The sequence below is a fragment of the Saccopteryx leptura genome, chromosome X (assembly GCF_036850995.1).
Source record: "Saccopteryx leptura isolate mSacLep1 chromosome X, mSacLep1_pri_phased_curated, whole genome shotgun sequence".
NCBI classification, from domain to species: Eukaryota; Metazoa; Chordata; class Mammalia; order Chiroptera; family Emballonuridae; genus Saccopteryx; species Saccopteryx leptura.
Window position 1 is genome coordinate 90,290,737 of NC_089516.1, and position 5,504 is coordinate 90,296,240.

General features: G+C 36.9%; 1 non-coding gene across 1 annotated transcript; it reads right to left on the bottom strand.

Moving 5' to 3' along the window:
• Positions 1-898: 898 nt before the first annotated feature.
• On the bottom strand, positions 899-974 carry TRNAS-GCU (transfer RNA serine (anticodon GCU)). The gene has a single exon. It is a non-coding gene; the product is annotated as a tRNA-Ser (tRNA).
• Between the last annotated feature and the right edge of the window lie 4,530 nt (positions 975-5,504).

The window sequence follows — 5,504 nt, forward strand, 5'->3', positions numbered from 1 at the left end:
CCATTTCTCTGATGTCACCTCTACTTCCATAGATTTAACTATTACTTTTATGTGAATGATGCTTAAATACATATCTTCAGTCCTAATATCTCTCTAGAACAGGAGACCACAAAGCTAACTGCATCATTGAAGCATTCCTCATTTTCTTGCTCAAGACAATTTATTTTTCTGACATTTAATTTATTCTAACAGTTCAATTCAGGCTTGAAATCTGTATATCATTTTTGATTCCTCCCTCTCTCCCATTATCTATGGCCAATGATTTGCTGAATTATATTAATTTTAGCTTCCATGGAATAGCTTTTATTCATTTATTTCCATCTGTTTTCTCTGTCACTGCTTAACTTCAGGCTTGATGAACTTAATTGTGTGCTTTTATAAGGCCTACTTATCTGGTCTTTACCCTTTCAGCCTTTTCAAATCCAAATTATTCTACTGTTGCTTCAGAATTTTTTTCTTTCAGTAAAGCTTTATATATTTTATTTTCTTATTAAAACAGATCTATTGCTCCTCTCTAACTATCACATTAACTTGAAACTACTCAGCTTTGCATTAGAAACTCATCATTTTGTTTCAAATTACTTTTTTTTTCTTTTTTCTTTTTTTGTATTTTTTTGGTGTTTTTCTGAAGCTGGAAACGGGGAGAGACAGTCAGACAGACTCCCGCATGCGCCCAACCAGGCTCCACCCTGCATGCCCACCAGGGGGCAATGCTCTGCCCATCCTGGGCGTCGCTCTGCTGCGATCAGAGCCACTCTAGCGCCTGGGGCAGAGGCCAAGGAGCCATCCCCAGCACCCGGGCCATCTTTGCTCCAATGGAGCCTTGGCTGCGGGAGGGGAAGAGAGAGACAGAGAGAAAAGGGGGGGGGTGGAGAAGCAAATGGGCGCTTCTCCTATGTGCCCTGGCCGGGAATCGAACCCGGGTCTCCCGCACAGCAGGCCGACACTCTACCGCTGAGCCAACCGGCCAGGGCTCAAATTACCTTTCTTAAGCTTTTATTGTCTAATCTGATAGACCATCAATAAATTATCATTCTATAGTCATTCTGGGATGCTTACTGACTCATGCTTTTGATTCATCTATGATTATACTCCATCTTTATGAAACATTTTCTATATCCACCTTGAATTTCATATTTTAAAATTCTATAATTCTATCTCACCATCTCTTTAATGAAACTTAAAAAAATTTTATTAAGTTAGAAGTGGGAAGGCAGAGATAGACTCCCGCATGAGCCCTGACTAGGACCCACCCTGCAAGCCCACTAAAAGTCCCATCTGGGGCTGCTGCTCCTTGCTCTGAAAGGAGCTGTTTCAGTGCCTGAGGAGAAACCATGGAGCCATTTTTAGTGTCTGAGGCCAGACTGTTTGAACCATTCAAGCCATGGCTGTAGGAAGGTAAAGAAGAGAGAGTGAGAGAGAAAGAGAGAGGTAGAGAGAGAGAGGGTAAAAGGAGGAGAAGCAGATGGTCACTTCTCCTTTGTGCCCTGACTGGGAATCAAACTCAAGACTTCTACACACTGCTTGGACGCTCTACGATTGAGCCAACTAAGCAGAGCTAAAGAAACCTTTTTTAATCTCTCTAATTAGATGTGATTCTTTATTTGTTTTTCCCACATCATTTTATGCCTATTTTAATGCACTTGTCTCTTCTTGATTTTTTTGATACTTTTCACTTATCTCCCTTCTGTTCCCACATTACAGCTCCACTGCCAACTTCGTAATAACTAATGTGTAAGGAATTTAAGAGCATAGATCATCTATCTTATATTTGTTACATATGAAAGTTCTCAGTAAAATCATTTAGTTGAATTAAAATTTCAAATAAGTCAGAATCCCTAATATATATTATGAGGGTATAAAACATCCGTTAGTGCAAATGGAAGGAAGAAGTCTCCTCGATTCTTTAGTGGATCAAGTGTGACAATAACTATAGCTAAAGCATAGACTGTCACCTAAAACATTTTAGAGGACACAAAGAAAATGCATCACAGACCTTTATTGCACATAAATGACTAGCTGTGAAATAATAGACAATCAAGTATCTTGAACAGCCTGTGAAGCCCCTAAGGGTGACAAATGTCTTTATTTCTCTCACCATTGTATGCTCTAATACTAGTGAACTACTTGATACATACAATATTTAAATATTTGTAGAAATAGTGAATAACAAAAACAATAAAAATTAAATGAAGACAGTAAGAGAATACTATAAAGAAGGTGGGTTCTGTTGTCATAACATTTTTATATATTTTTTCTTAGCTTAATGGGAGGTTAAACTAGGGTGGAAAATCCTGATTAGAGTGAGGGTAAAGAAAGAAACCATAAGGAAATTTTAAACATATTAATTATTAACAATTTAAAATTTAATGGTGCATATGGTAATATTTACTCAATTCCTAAATATAAAATTGTGTTAAATTTATTATAATTGCATAAAATGTGCATATTTAATTTTTTTATTCTACAAAATGTAAAAAAAAAAAGAAAAGAGAAAACAGAACTGGCTTTATGAGCTTAGAAATCACCAATTCATCTTAATAATAAGCAAAGAGCAGAATAAACTAAAAAATCAGCAATTCATAGATTCAGAAAAGAAATGAGGTTACAAGGGAAACCACTGTCTTCAAAATTGGACAGAAAATAAAGTAAATACTTGGAATTAATAGGTGGAGGAGACTGCCATGGGATAAATGGTGACAGACAAAGACTTGATCTGGGAGGGGGTGAATGAACATACAATACAGTATGCTGAGATGTGTTGTGTAATTAGGCAACTAAAACCTGTACAACTATGTTAACCAGTGTCAACCTGACGAATTTAATGAAAAATAAATAAATAAATTAATTAATTAATCAATCTTATCAGAGGAGAAACACATGAACAGAATCCTCAATGAGAAACTATGATGGGTTAAGGAAACTTTATTTAATGAATTACTGGAGACTCAGCCTAGACACATTTGATTATTAATATAGGGGAACCCAGTCACAAGGAAGTATCTACAATTTTGTGGCATTTACCATTAGAAACTTGAGCAGGTACTCACAGTGAATATTTGAGAAGAAACTCTTTCTACTACTGGCAGAACAAAGGAAAAGGTAACCAGTTTAAAATATATTAGAATAGCCTGACCAGGTAGTGGCACAGTGAATAGAGTGTCAGATTGGGATGAGGAAGATCCAGGTTCAAAACCCCAAGGTCGCTAGCCTGAGCATGAGCTAATCTGGTTTGAGCAAGGCTCACCAGCTTGAGCCAAAGATTGCTGGTTTGAACAAAGGGTCACCCGGTCTGCTGTAGCCCCCTGGTTCAGGCACATAAGAGAAAGCAATCAATGAACAATTAAGGTGCTACAACAAAGAACTGATGCATCTCATTTCTCTCCCTTCCTATCTGTCTGTCCCTATCTGTCTCTCTATCTCTGTCACAAAAAATAAATAAAATATTCTAGAATAATATGTTCTTTTAAAAGCTTACATTCAGGGGGAAAAAAGCTATTTAATAAGGAGCTAACTTATTGGGGTTTATCAAACCTAACCACTTTGAGAGTAGTAAAATTCTCAACACCAACCTCCTCTAACCTTTCATATGGGTGAAGGAATTTATCCAATTTCAGCCCATACTACACAGTAGCTATCCTGTCCTACCTAAAGGAGGTGCTGCTGAGATGTAATATAAAATTTATAGTTCAGATACAGAGGTTCACTAAAATACTGACACCTAATCATAGAACTATAGATGGCTTCTTCTTCTCACACACCTTACCACTACATTATTAAAAACCCATTTACAACAGTTCCTTTTACCTATTATATCATATCTGGCTATCAGCAAAAACTTACAAGGCATATTGAAAGACAAAAAATACAGTTTAAAGAGACAGAACAGACTTCAGAAGCAGATTCAGTTATAATAGAGATGTTGAAATTATCAGACTAGCAATTTAAAACAGCTATGATTAATGTGATAAGGCTTTAATAGATAAAGTAGATACAGTCCATGAAAGAACATCTAAATAAACAGAGAATTTTTATAACAGTTCTTTTGAGAAAAAAGAAGATATGGCTGAAATCAAGATCTCAATTAACTGAGAAAAATGTTTTCAGAATGTCAGTTTTTACGTTTGTTTTATGCACTTAGAATTAAAAAGTGAAATATAAGGAAGATTATATAAAGGTATGACAAAGCAAGGCAAAGATTAGATTACAAAACAACAAGATTATGTGCTTTCTTTAAGGTGGTCACTACTACTAAGGAGCCTAAAAAAGAAGTATTTCAAAGATGTGTTAACCTAGATGCACAGAAACAATGGACAGGGCTTGCTAAATTAAAAGGTATAGTTTTGCCCTGGCCGGTTGGCTCAGCGGTAGAGCGTCGGCCTAGCGTGCGGAGGATCCGGGTTCGATTCCCGGCCAGGGCACACAGGAGAAGCGCCCATTTGCTTCTCCACCCCTCCGCCGCACTTTCCTCTCTGTCTCTCTCTTCCCCTCCTGCAGCCAAAGCTCCATTGGAGCAAACATGGCCTGGGCGCTGGGGATGGCTCTGTGGCCTCTGCCCCAGGCGCTAGAGTGGCTCTGGTCACAACATGGCGATGCCCAGGATGGGCAGAGCGTCGCCCCATGGTGGGCGTGCCGGGTGGATCCTGGTCGGGCACATGCGGGAGTCTGTCTGACTGTCTCTCCCTGTTTCCAGCTTCAGAAAAACGAAAAAAAAAAAAAAAAAAGGTATAGTTTTGCTAAGAAAGTTGTAGGTCTGAGGTGTGATGACTCATGGTTAGTTAAGAATTTGGGATCAGCTCACCTTGTGAAGTTCCTTTTGCTTAGATTTATTACAGCACCCCTTTTTCATCCACAACAGTATGAAAGAAGAGATGAGCAATATAATCTAAGACAAAATAAAAAGGAAGTGCTAAAATAAAAAGTACTATAACAAAATTTAAAAATGATTCTAATTGGCTTTCTAATAGCCAGGCATACCTGTCAAAAGAATGTCTCAGCTTGAGTATATCTCAATAGAAACTTCCAAAACTGAAAAAAAGAGGTGCAGCAAACATGTTATGAGAATACTGAAGAGAAGAAACAGAGAAGAGAAAGAAAAACAGAAAAAAATTTTGCAGCAATAATGATTAAAAATTTTCCCAGACTAATGTCAGACACTTAATCCAGTAAAATCAGAGATCACCAAAAACAATAAATTTAAAACAAAACAAACACACAAACACTTCTCTAAGATATATCATATTCAAAGTACAAAAAAATCAAAAATAAAGAAAAATTTCAGAAAAAAACATACAAAAAGATGAATCTATAAGGAAGCCAAGATAAGAATTATAACCTCAGAAACTATATAAGCAAAAAAGAATGGAATGAAATATTTAAAATGTTCAGAGAAAAGACTCACTAACATAATTCTACAGTGTGTCTGTAAAGTCATGGTGCACTTTTGACCGGTCACAGGAAAGCAACAAAAGACGATAGAAATGTGAAATCTGCACCAAATAAAA